Source organism: Bolinopsis microptera, chromosome 13 (genome assembly GCF_026151205.1).
Source record: "Bolinopsis microptera isolate Bmic1 chromosome 13, MBARI_Bmic_1.0, whole genome shotgun sequence".
Lineage (NCBI taxonomy): Eukaryota > Metazoa > Ctenophora > Tentaculata > Lobata > Bolinopsidae > Bolinopsis > Bolinopsis microptera.
The window spans coordinates 14149767-14164173 of NC_087084.1; the positions used below are offsets into that span (position 1 = coordinate 14149767).

Consider the following 14407-nt stretch of genomic DNA (forward strand, 5'->3'; position numbering starts at 1 on the left):
CATCAAACTTAGAACTTTCAGTCGCTGAAATGAGAGCATTTTTGTGAAAATTTAGAAAAAACGATCAAGATATGAATTACAGGTCCATTCTGTCCGCAAATTGCCATATATTCAACATCATTTTAAGACTTCGTAAAATTACTCGATAAGCCATAATTCGGTCCGCAGTTGAAAGATTTTAAATTGCCAAGTAATTAGGTCTTTAATGCAGCTTCTTATATTACTAAATTCTGTTGACGCAGTAAAAGTAACACAATTTACCTTACTTCTGCGTAAAGTTCAAAGCGAAAAAGAGTTGTTTATTAATTAAGATGTCATTTATAAGGGCCATAGTAAATCTATACTTTGTTAGAGTTTAGGGTCAGTAAGCATAAATAAAACATCTGGACCTTATTTGCGACAAGTATTTCTGTGCTGGAATATGTTGTCCCTATATCCCTATTATTAACCACCCCAAAGACTTGTAAAAAGTAGATCTGATGGGCTCAAAATACCTTAGGCCGAATTCTGCAAAATCTCCGAAAAGCGATCTCCTCAAAAAAAAAATCAAAACTGGCAGCATTCCGATTTCTCCATTACACTGAATTTTTGGGAAGATAAATTTTTACATAATAACGAGAGTCGTGGGACTGTATCCCTTCCTGGATGATCACCCATGATACAGAGAGACATTGTAGTTATGAGTATTATCGGAGATGTACTCATGCCCGGTTTAAGGCTCCTCCCCACATAGACTGCAGCTTCTCACGTGTTTCCATGTTGCCACACCACTTGACATCACGTGACTTGTGCCATGACGTCACGTGACTTGTGACGTGGTGTAAGTAACCAGTCCTTCTCAACGATTAGCTACCCACCTGATACATGTGGTTTTGTGTGGTGACGATAACAATTATTAGAGGGCACTTGCAGAATAGTGCACTGATTAGCAATAAGGGTCGCAGTGTTTGCAAAACGATGTCTCTCCTGCAAGGCATGTCACTCAGAAGTGTGGTGACCCCTAGCCTAACCACCCCAGCTTTTATAATTATTATATACCATATCTACAAGTCCACGTGACACTTTCTCGACGTTAAGGACCTGATATCATACGTTAAATGTGAACGGTACAATGACAAGCCCCTGCATCTGTCCCCACCTCTATCTGTCCCACCCTTCTATCTGTCCCACCCTCTATACTGTCCCCACCCTCCTATCTGTACCCACCCTCTAGTCAATCTGTCCCAACCTCTATCTGTCCCCAAAACCCTCTATCTGTCCCACCCTCCATTCGTGTCCCCACCTCTATCTGTCCCCACCATCTATCTGATCCATGTTTTCAGTACCAGGCTGCTGATACCACGCAGTAAGCAGGTGAATTATAACATAGTAGAGATTCTCCGAAATTCACAGGATTCCCAGACAGTATTTCACACGATAAAAAATTACACAATATTAAGTGAGCTGCAAATGTTGCGGCGAGGTTGAGAGCATATATTGCTTAATAATAGAAGAATGGAACATATTATAATTCATACTTCGACAATATCGTGGAACTTTTGGCAAATTGAGGGCTATAGAGACACAATTCTGGCAGATTTAAACTCGTTGCCTTCAATTACTCACCTACAACAACCTGATTTTCATAAATTTTTCGAATTATATTTTATTTCTGCTTCTATCCCATTAGATGAACATATGATTCCGTATAATATAACGCCGCAATATATAGTCCGAAACAAAAATAAAAGTAACATTTTATAGAAGCTGGCCGATAGTAACTTTAATAAAACCGTAACAATTCGGAGAAGCTTAGCTGGTGGATGATGTAATCGCGGATAATATTATTTCGTTGACAGCTGAAACTTTGCCAGGTAAGGGGAGCTCATGTATTGAACTTTGGGAAGCCCTGTTTTACGTGTCCGTGTATTCTATAGTCACAAGCCCGTGTTTTCGAATCTTTTTTCTGGGGTTGTGGTGTGTGCCAAAAATATAAACAAAGGAAATTCTCGGCTTTGATCTTACTTTATAATGCTACCACGGACTGTTATTTCAACATCTTTAAAGACTCAAAATTATTCTCCAAAATTCAAGTTTATTTGATTCCATTAAAAGGAATAGTTTTGCTCTATCAGGCCGTATTTGAACCGAGGGGCGTTTCCCCAGAGATCACTTACACAATCTACCACAAGCTGGTGCTGTTTAAAGCGAACTCATTAAACCACATCTCCTCTCTCTAGCCACTTACTCTCGTCCCTTGTCCACACCAGTTTTGGCAATAAAAGCACCCCCTCCCCCACAAACCCTCCCCAAACCCCCCCCCCCCCCCCCCCCCCCCCCCCCCCCCCCCCCCCCCCCCCCCCCACACCCCCCCAAAACCCCCCCAGACTGCCACCCACTAACCCTCCCAACCCCCCCCAAAAACCCCCCACAACCCCCCCCCCCAAAACATCCACCTTTTCCGGGTGGACTCCGCCTCATTCCCCGCCCAAAGCCAAACAAAGTCCGGACCCCCGATGAGGACTTCTTTCAGCGTCAGCTCCCCAGCTTATAACCGAGACCCAGCTGGACCTCCTAAAATCAAGGGTGAGCTGCTTTTAAGACCAATAGGGGCAGGGGTTGTCATGATAAGTAATTGTAGTAATTTCAAGTGGAGTATGTAATTGTGTAATTAAGGGGAAAATTGTTTGATTGAAGTGTTAAAATCTCGATTTCCCTGCAATTTCCCTTTCCCCAAACTGAGCGTTAAATAGGGTTTACATATCTTGTAAATGTTTTCAACTTTTGTCTTAGCGCTCGCTGATTGCCCCTTCTGAAGTGTAAAAAAGTTGGCTACTGTGGAATTGATTTTACGCCCTTAAAAATTTTTTAACACTGACACAACCGGTGAAAACCCGGGCTAAATCCGGCGAGACACGGACCAAAACGTGCTGTAGAACCGTGACTATAACCGGCTGTAGAAAAGTGCTTTGTCACGTGACAAAAAAGTGCTTTAGAACACGGGGCTATAACCAGGTGGAAGGGGATACAACAGTGCTGTAGAAACCGTGACAACAGCCCCTTTTTCCCCAGTAAATCCCCGGAACGGATATACCCACGAGCGGTACCACTTCCGAGTCCCCGGGTCTTCTCCTTTAAAAATATCCAACCCCAACCCGGGGGATTCTGTCCCAAGGGGAACTGGTTGTAGGTTTCGGTTCAAAGGGAATGGGGGCTGGTATTGGTCTCTAGGGGTGGGTCAAAAAAATTGGAAAAAGGCTTATGCTGGGAGGGGTGTACAATGTTGTTAATGAAAACCCGTTTTTTTTGGGGTAAATACCCCCCCTGTTTGTCATTCAAATTTAAAGTTTTCACATTTTTTTAGTAAAATTTGTAATTTTAAGCGAAAAGGAAGTACTTCTTACGAGATAATAACCTTCCCCCAGTTAAGGGGGCCCCCAAGTCCCCTGGTTTTTAAAAAGACGTATATCAGGCTAACTGCCACGAGGCAAATTTGAACAGAAACTGCGAGTCGTAAACAAAGGTGGGATAATCACAATTGTACAAACAGCAAACCCTTTGAACTAAGAAAACATTAAACATTTGCAAAACAATTGTATACAATCAGGATAAAATCTATTTTTGAATTGGGAAAACTTTTTAACACTTAGTACCTACGGTAGGATTACTTTTTGTAATTACCCCCTGAAACCCATTGCAGTATTAATGCTGTGTTTAAAAAACTTTAAAAAATTTACCCTTTTTTTGTTTCCTTTTCTTATTCAAATTTTTTTTTGTGGAAGTAAGATCAATAATAAGTTTAATAGTTTTTTAAATTTAAACGTATGTCAGTGGGGATAATCCACAAATGGGGGAGTGAGAGCCTTTTTTTCAACACCCCCTGAACGACCAAAAGCGCTCTTTCTTCCCGTGCCCTGAAACTTGTTTTTCCCTTTTCTGTTTTTCGCAGAACAAAAAGTGGGAGCGCTGGGAAAAAAAAAACTTTTTTAATAGCAAACTTTTTTGAAATCCCCCGGGAGAGTTTTTTTCTCGAACCCCCATAAATCCTATTTCGGAAAACTGTGCTTTTAAAATTTAACAATCTGATTCCCTTGACCATCTAACTAATCATCAAATACTCACCTAACTAACGCCCCTTATGACGTCACGTGAGAGAAGAGTGACGTCACAAATACTCACCAAACTAACGCGCCCTTATGACAGGACCGGATAACTTACTACTGGACAAAGACCTGGTAATATCCCGGACAAACCGGCAGTTCGAGGTAGCTATCAGGAATATTGTGTCCTTCATCATCGACACCATAGAGGACCCGCTCAAGGATGTTAAAACTGATCGGTATGAGTTAAGCCGGCTCAGACGAATCATTCTTTTAATACAAGTATAAGAATTTCGTATAATTTGGGTATTTTCATAGTTTTTAATTTCTTTCTGTTTGCAAAACTGCCTTACTTTCAGTTTCCAAGGATGTTAAAATATTTTTACCAACACTTTAAAAGTTATCAATAGCAAATTTTCAGCTACAAAATCGACACATCAGAATCTAAAAGATCCGGAGGAGGTTAGAAAGTTACGACGAACTGAGCACGTGCTTTTACAGAAATACACGGACAATACACAGGGCAGGTTAGTAGTGAGAGTCACGTGAGGGATAGTTTGACGTCACATGAGAGAGTGTGACGTCACGTGAGGGAGAGTGTGACGTTACTTTACGGAAGATGATAACCTCATTTGTTGTAAATCAATAAATATAGTAAGCTATTCAAATATTGAACCATAATTAATCACAACCTCCTTTTATCCAATTATGCTATTTATCTGATAACATAATGGGGGGGGGGGGGGTCCAAGGGGAACTTTGGGGAACTTTGGGAAAGTCCCCCAAGATTTCTGAAGTTCCCCAAAAAAAAGTTCCCCAAAACTCCCCAAAGTTCCCCAAAATTCCCCAAAATTATTCAAAATTATTCAAAATTATTCAAAATTTCTCTAATATACATTAATACCCATTAATGTTAACATGTATGTTATTATAAGGTATAATCTTAACTTACTTGTTGATACTTGCAGCATGATAATTTTTTTGGCATGATAATTTTTTTTGGGGAACTTTGGGGAATTTTGGGGAACTTTCTGAAGTTCCCCAAAAAAAAGTTCCCAAAATTCCCCCAAAATTATTTGTTTCATTGATAATTTTTTGGGGAACTTTGGGAAAGTCCCCAGGTTTCCTGAAGTTCCCCAAAAAAAAGTTCCCCAAAACTCCCCAAAGTTCCCCTTGGACCCCCCCCCCCCCCCCATAATGACTCTAATTACAGAACAATTCCAGGATAGGTGAGCTGCTACTCCTCCTCCCTCCCCTCACCACTGCTGGCACCCTCTTTGTAGAACACCTTCACTTGGAGAAAATTAGTCGGGACACTTTCGATAACCTCGTTGCTGCAGAACTCTTATTGGCCATGGGAAATGGGTAATTTGTTGTCACGTGATGCGTTTTATGACGTCACGTGTTGCGTTGTATAACGTCACGTGTTGCGTTGTATAACGTCACGTGTTGCGTTGTATAAACAGGATTAAACATAAATTAAACAGGATTAAACATAAATTTGTCAATGAGAGCCCTAACACTCACGTCTTGACTATACATCAATATAATAGAAATAAATAAATAAATAATGTGCAAGAGTTTTCTTAAAATAAAAATTAAAAATCATAAAAATTTAACTTCGTATAACGTCACGTGACGTCATTTTGCGTACCAGGGATCTGCAATTGGCTGAATGATTTATAAATTACGGAACAAGAGGTTTCTGTTTTTCAAACTTACCCTTAAGATGTCCGGGATGTATTAAAATTTTGCAAGTCCTCTTTTATATACCCTTTTAATTAAAATCGTTAATTTCGTGATGTGTTGTGCGATTATTTTACCCCTGAAGATATTTGATTTTCCCAAACTATCAGATTATCGTTTTTATTACGTAGAAAGAAATGTTTGATATGTATTAATTATAAATACGTTAGTCCTAATTAGAAGTACGTACTACAGTGTAATAATAACGGGGGGGGGGGGGGGGGGGGGGGGGGGGGGGGCAACCATATTAAAGTATATTAAAGTATATCCCCGGGTCAAAATCGGAAAAAATCTTACATTTTAATATACTTTAATATACCTACAATTAGAAGATTTATATTCTTCGTTAAGATTTACATGATGAACTATATTTTTCACTCAGATTCGCAAGATAAGCCTGTTTTAGGACTAGTACATGAATTTCCATCCAGATTGGTCAAAAATTGGCTGAGCTATGAGCTTTAAAAAATATGCCCATATTTGGGCATACGCTTTAGCCCAAATTCGCTTTTGCCCAAATTCGATAAAATTTCAAATATTTTTTAATGAGACTAACTCTATGTGAAAGATATAACTCAGTGTTTGTTGAATATAGTGGATACTAAGTAAAAAGACCTCCATGAACAAAATTGGGAAAATTGCACATAATATCTCGGTTCGGAATACTAGTCAAAATGACTTCATTAAAATTGAAATAACTCCATCAGTTTTCAATATTTTTTCAAGAACTTTTTGGAATCGATTAAGAATTGCATTTCAAGCTTATTTTGGGCAACAATTTTCGATGTAGGCCTCCAAGGATAGGGATATATTAAAGTATATTGTAGGTATATTAAAGTATATTAAAGTATATCCCCGGGTCAAAATTGGGAAAAATCCTACATTTTAATATACTTTAATATGGTTGGCCCCCCCCCCCCCCCCCCCCCAATAACGTCCTTTATAATAACCTGTGAGACTTGAGCTTTTTAATGTTTAAGTTCGTCAGTTACTTCCCAATTGATGTTTTATTTTCGAAAATGGTTTTGATTTATGTTTGTGCCTTCGGTTATGCACTCAAAATATGTCTTTAACTTTGTAAGGTTTCTACTGAATGGCAGCCACTTGAGACTTTTATACTTTTTATCGACTCTAGAGTCTAGATCTAACGGTTAGCTGTTTAATTTTACGAGGTGTTGTCGTACTTTCATAAGATGTACGTGTTGAAGGTGAGTTCCTTGTGTTTATAGTTTTAAAGTGGAGATAGTTATGTTTTTAATCGAATATGTTAATGATACAAGAGATTTATTTTTATTCAGATCTAAATCGTAGTCTTGTTTTGTCAAACTTTATTGTAAAGTCAACCTTGCATTTTGCAATAATTTAAAAATCAAACTACAGGGTGCTGGGTGGATTATACTTAACCACTTTTTAAAATCAAAAATCCGTTTTCAAAATAATGTGGAAATGCGATTTCAGGTCGATTCCGAAAATTTCATGCAAAAATTTTGAAAACTGATTGAGTTGTTACAATTTTAATGAGATCAATTCCGCGAACCAAGATACGGGCAATTTAATTTAGTTCATTTTTGTGTGTCTTTCTCGCCTTAGTATCCACATTTAAACAGATATAAAGCTATAACTTACAGAGAATATGTACATGGTTGCCTCAACACTGTTGACTATATATACATAATAGTATGACTGAAAATTGTCAACCCGTGATTATTAAACGAAAAATAAATAATAAATTAAACATGATTTATAATTTAAAAACTGTAAACCACAAACTGAATTATCGCTTAAATTTCGCGCTCACTAAATCGCTCGCCCAAACTTTTTTCATTTAACTGTTAATGCGTATTTTCGCATTGGATAAATTGCAATATTGGTTTGGCTGTCAGGAGTGCTGCGCTGGTTCTATATATCCTCAGTATTTTGCTTCAAGATCAGTTAACGTCTATCCTTAATAACACCTTATTTAGTTATTCTATACTTCATATTTGACTACACTATTTACTCGATTAAAAGTCTGTGATGCATGATCAAAGGTATGTTAATTTCGAGTGATTAAAACTTAAAGTTCATCGCCAATGGTCAATTTGTGCTTTCGTTAACAATTTCAGGTTTACTGCCGAGTTTTTGTTGGGTTGACCATTTTGTGGAAATCTACCGGATCAGGATGTCTCTATCCATTCGTGTCCTACTAAAGCTTCATCAAAAACAAGGTACATATACGTACACTTAGAACACCTTCACCATTCAACTCTACTCCAGCTTCTATCAATCACGATTTTTCACTATCGCTGTTTCATACATCTTTCAGCAGTGCAACGTCATTATAAGCAGCTGTTTCTGGTTTCGATTGTTAATCATATTTTTGAGGTTTGAAGTGTCGTTGAAGTGTCATGAATTTGCTGGTTTGTAAAATTAGGTGGCTTACGTAATAATATCGATTGACAGCAATGTAAACAATGTAAATGTTAGTGAACACTCAAATTATTTGTTGTCATTCCTTATTTATGGTTGTTCTTGTCTCAGTGATTTTATGTAGTCGCAATTTATTTAAGCTGGCTATCAAAACCTTCCCCAGCTTGTTTTAACATAATATAAATATAATTTGAAATCATAATTGGACAGTGGTCTCCCAAAGAGTGCTCCTTGAAATACCCAAACTCAGACGCCTAACATCACTGCACCAGCAATATGAATTATCATGTAGAAAGGAAACCAATCTCACTGCTCAATTCCCATTAAACGATTTTATATTTAGATCTTCTAAAATCTGGAGCACGTCATAGCACCAAAACTCAAGCTTCTTGACTACTCCTATAAAGATAACCTCGCTCAAAGATATAACATCCGATAACTCGCTTCAATAACAAATAATATATACTACGAACACTGTATATACTTATAATATACTTTATTATCTTTACTCATGTATCCATGGTAAAATTGTCGTCCAAACTTGTTGTTATCTTAGCTTAAATATTTGACATGAAATTAGTGTTGTTTATACATTAAAATTAGTGTTGTTACATTAAAAGCCCTTTCTTGAATCAACTGTATCGTCCATACTCCTTATATGGAGTTTTCTTGCTTTTCAAACTAAAATTAGATATAAATGATTTCGGGAATGCACCTAAAATTGAAAATTCTATAAAATGTGACAGAATTCACCTCATTTCCCAATATATGTATAATGTATATATATATATATATGGACACGTTCATTTGAGTTTGAGGATATTGGTAAACAAAAATAATAGCGTTTTCGACGATAGTGGCTTAATTTTGACATCTATTAACTTAGCACGTTCAGAAGTTCTGAACATTAGCCACGTAACACATACTCCCATATGCACTACTCAGAAAGAAAATCTATTGTTGTTAAGCACTATAATGTTTCAAATGTCACATTTTGTGTGACTTAGTTAACTGTAGTTGTCTAATTATCATTCCTTGGTCCGAAATATAGTAGATTAGGTCAATCTAACAATTATGATACAACATTGGTAAGGGCACAAAGGGCACGGATCGAACGGTTACAAGGCAATATTTGGGTAACTTTGTCACAGTCAGAATATCATACCTCTATTCTACTGTGAGGTGTCCTCAAAACCCTTTTAACTCATTATTTGATGGTTGATGTACCCATCATAGCCCTAAAATATGTTGTTTTGAATAGTTAGCTAATACAGGCACTTGGTTATTGGGAAATGAGGTTAATTCTGTCACAATATATGGAATTTTAAATTTTGGGCGAATTATTTATATCTGATTTTGATTTGAAAGGCGGGTAAACTTTATATGATGACAATGCAGTTGATGCAAGTTAAGATCAGTTGATGTTTACATTGTCACAAAAATGAAAAATGATACGAAATCGTAAATAGGTTAAAACCAATGATTATAGACTGAAATAGTCTCTTATAATAACTCTTATAATAACTGATGTGACAAAGTAAACATTTCTTGCCCCTATTTTGAAGATCTATATATCCTGTAACTCTATTAGAATTCAACATTCTCTCAGAAAAAATTGGTAGAATATTGTCCAGAACATCAGAGCTCAAGTTTAACAATTTTAGGTTAAATTTGTCAAAGTCACTAAAAATGTGACAAAATTACCTTTTCCTGCCCCAACAATTTCAAGATAGTGTGTAAAAATTAGCATAAGCTGGTTTATTACCTATATAAATCAATCCAAACTACAAAAGAATATATAATGTTAATGTGATGACGATTACCTAACTCTAATAATAACTGATGTGACAAAGTAAACATGCCTTGCCCCTATTTTGGAGATCTATAACTCTATTAGAATTCAACATTCTTTCAGAAACGATTGGTAGAATATTGTCCAGAACATCAGAGCTCAAGTTTAACAATTTTAGGTTAAATTTGTCAAAGTCACTGAAAATGTGACAAAATTAACTTTCCCTGCCCCAACAATATCAAGATAGTGTGTTAAAATTGGCATAGGATGCTTTGTTGCCTATATTAATCGATCCAAACTACGAAAAAAGATCTGTTAATGTGATGACGATTACCTAACTCTTATAATAACTGATGTGACAAAGTAAACATGTCTTGTCCCTATTTTGAAGAACTATACCTCTATTAAAATAATATGTAACTTTATCATCAAAACAATTTCGATAAACTAGTTATTTTGTTATACTAATTTTTGTGTGACGAAATTACCCTATTTTTTACCATGTTGCGGTAGTTTAATTGTGACACTGTTAACATATTACACCCGATAATGATTTATGTGACTAGCGCATGGTACTAGCAGTGTTGTTTGATCCATAGTACGTAATATAAGGGGTTTAAGCTGGTATATCATTATTTGTTCAATTTCACACATGTTCAGATATCATCAAGATTATGTGACAAAGTAAACTTGTTTGTGCCTTCTGTGTTTTAATTCCTTACGACTATATGCAATATAATAACAATTCCTAGCACTTCCAGGCCATCAAATAAACCTACACTACTCAGCATTGCTTATCAGGGTGCCCTAAACATTCTTCACATATTTTCTTAAATGTGTGACAGAGTAAACCTGGGTGCACCATCTAACGAAAAAAATCGTCAAATATGTGGGTAATGGTCATATGTACCCATCCAATCAACTGGACACTCAAAAATTTGGTCAAAAACGGCAGCAAGGGGTCCATATTTACTCCGTCACATGTTTATAGTGTGACAATGTAACCATTTCCGTGCCGGCCGTATTTAAGCGATATCTTATCATCTGATTAAGATATCGTTATGTGACAAAGTAAGCCTAGAGGATGAGACGATTATCCTAACCATCAAGGGTTTGTGTAATTTCATAGTGTGACAAATTCAACTACACTGTGCCTTTTAATAGGGTCACTTATATTTACCAATATCCTCAAACTCAAATGAACGTGTCCATATATATTTCGTTGCTGTACTCCTACACATTAAAAGTCGGTGTTGATTAGATCTTCGAAATAAGTCTTTGCATCATTTTATTAAACATCGTTATCTCAAATTATTTGTTATATAGTAGTGTTGAAAGTATTAAAATATATATATATTTTGTTGCTGTACTCCTACACATTAAAAGTCGGTGTTGATTAGATCTTCGAAATAAGTCTTTGCATCATTTTATTAAACATCGTTATCTGAGATAAAATTGTTCTAAAAGCAACTGGAATATTCACAAATCTTTAAAATAACTTACAAACTAGGAAAGGGAAACAAGTCTTAGGAAGACATACAAAACTATGTGACTTAAAACGGTACAAAACTAAAATATACTGAGTATAAATAATCAAATGAAAAGAATGGCTGAGTACATTTTATCTAATTTCTATTAAAGATTAGTTTCTCGGAGAAAGCTAGATTCTGATTTCTCTGAATCAAGCAGTAAAAATATATAAATAGTAATGAATATAACACGTCTCTGATAGCAATATTGTAAACTAAACACGGGTTTATAGGCTAAGATCATGTTAAATAAAATAAATAAACTAAACACTAAGCTCCAGCGGATTTAATAAGGATGTGGTTACTATCGAGGGTGTTCATACCCACATAACGCTCAAGGGTTTTCAATTGGGTCTGGTAGAACCCCTCTCTAGCTTCCATGGCCTTTTCCCTATCTGCTTGACTTATTTCAGGTTTAAATTCTAAAGCGTCCACTATAATAACAGAAAGGTGCGTACTAAGTGAAGAGTTATATAAGGCTACAGAACTAAAATCTTAATCATGATCAATATCTAAAAAGTGATTTACTAACTTACAACTTCTGATACCTTTCTTAATGTGGCTCTTATGATTAGAAAATCTCTTAGGGAGATTAGAAGTAGTATTTCCTACATACGACTGTTTACAAGTTCTACACTCCATTAAATAAATAAGGTTATTACTCTGACAAGTTATATATTTAGTAATAGGGAAAACTTGTTTGGAATGGTGACTACTAAATTTGGAACAAGGGGACAGGAAACTTTGCTTACAAACATAGCATTTTCCACAGGCATGGCACCCTGCGTTGTCAGCCTCCCGAACAGCCGGCAATATTGCAGCGTCTGGTTCAAGAAATTGACTAGCAGTGGCTTCTCCATCTCTATCAATGCTTACAGTTCCACCAGCACGATACTTATTGAGTACAAGCATGCCACCGATAGTTTGATTCTTTCGGTGACTTACAAATACACTGTCAGCACGTACTAGCTTCTTCAAGGCTGGATCGAGATTAAGAAGGTGCTTATACTTGTGAATAATGCTCCCCATGTTGGGAAGTGCTGGATTCTGATCCATCACCATGGGTATTAGACAAGTAGTCGTCTCATCCTTATTTTTAGGGGCATACAAGGTTTTCCTATTGGTTATATCACTAAATTTGTTGAAAGCATCGTCTACAATACTAGAATGGTAACCACGGGCTACAAGGTAACCAGTATATACCTCCCTTTGCTCTAAGAAATTAGTGTCTTCACTATTGTTCTGACTCACACGCCTCGCCACACCATAGGGTATGTTTTTGAGAACATGGCTCCTATGACATGAGGTGGGGATGAGATAGCAGTGGGTGTCACTGGGCTTAGAGTAAAGTTTGGTATGAATAACATCGCCAACAGCATAGACATAGGTGTCTAAAAACTCAACACCATCCTTGGCCTTAGAGTAGTCGTAAGTAAACACAAGGTCCGGATGGATACTATTGAGCCATTCCATAAATTGTAGAAGCTCCTCAACACTACCAGGCCAGGCCATGTATATATCGTTATATATATGTAATAAACAAGTGCGTACTGCGTGTATTAGGCAACTATTCAAAACAGCATATTTTAGGGCTGCAATCGATGGAAGAACCTTCGCATAATAAGTTAAAAGGGTTTTGAGGACACCTCATAGTAAAAAAGAGGTATCGTGGAGTGTATTATGCGGAGTGTGACAAAGTTATGTTATTGATTGGACAGCTACAGTTGACTACGTCACAAAAATGTGACATTTCAGAACATTTCAGAACTTCTGAACATGCTAAGTTAATAGATGCCAAAATGAAGCCACTATAGTCGAAAACACTATTATTTTCATTTACCAATATATCCTCAAATTAAATGAACGTGTCCATAAACAATCTAATAACTAAAAAATCCGTGTAATATTGCATCTACTGATAAATATTTTGGGTTCAGTCTTCTTAAAAGGGAAAACATTCCGTATGTTTCTTTATCACTCATAATTCTAAAACACTCAAAAATATACGGACGCATAGATTCATTCTTAATTGTCCAATACTATAGCCCTGCTTGTTCAATTTCGCGACATGATGCTATAATTAGAAATATCATAAGTAATACTAGAGACAGTATGACTAAAACTACCACGTACGCACGCACTCGTTACTTTTTCTGATAAAACGTGTGAGAAATGGTTACTGCAATATAGTTTCCGTAGTATAGGTGCAAATTGTACATTATAGTTATTACATATTATTATTATTAGTATCACAGATAAGAGTCAATACTAATATATGGAATTCTGCAATAGATGTTGGAATTAATTGGTATCCGCCCTCTGATCACGTGTCTTTTCTAACAGCTTTTCTATGTTACGCTTGTTGCGTGTTAAATTATTTCCAGTTAACAATTGAGCACATCCTTTCGTCACAGCCAGTATGGTATCTGGTATCTGGTATCTGGTATCTGGTATCTGGTATCTTGTATCTGGTATCTGGTATCTGGTATCTGGTATCTGGTATCTTGTATCTGGTATCTGGTATCTGGTATCTGGTATCTGGTATCTGGTATCTTGTATCTGGTATCTGGTATCTTGTATCTGGTATCTGGTATCTGGTATCTAGTATCTGGTATCTGGTATCTGGTATCTGGTATCTGGTAATTATCCCGTATATCGCAAATTTTAGTAGTTATATTAAATCGTTCCATCAACTGGAAAGTTGAAAAGTTGGCGAAACATGGTAAAACTCCTTCACATGTGTAACTGTATAGTATGACAAAGTTTACATCTCACTCCCGGCCGAATTTAAGCGATATAATCTACCAATATCCTCAACTTCAATTATCCATCGTATCTTTCTCTCACATCAA

General features: G+C 36.5%; 2 protein-coding genes across 5 annotated transcripts in view; one reads left to right on the plus strand and one right to left on the minus strand.

Annotated features, from left to right (window-relative positions):
• The window catches only part of LOC134825569 (cytochrome b-c1 complex subunit 6, mitochondrial-like), a 71047-nt gene that overhangs the window by 33358 nt on the left and 23282 nt on the right, over positions 1 to 14407 (minus strand). Inside the window, exon 1 of one of the 3 annotated variants that reach the window (XM_063837801.1) lies at positions 11332 to 11360. The exons of 1 other annotated variant lie outside the window; for it this stretch is intronic. The gene's annotated coding sequence lies outside the window, so the exon portion shown is untranslated. Of the gene's footprint in view, positions 1 to 8297; positions 8313 to 11331; positions 11361 to 14407 lie in introns of those variants that run through there. One more of the 3 variants, XM_063837803.1, reaches the window with a different exon arrangement.
• Positions 1 to 14407, plus strand: part of LOC134825568 (uncharacterized) — a 102318-nt gene that overhangs the window by 19879 nt on the left and 68032 nt on the right. The gene's annotated exons all lie outside the window — the stretch shown is intronic.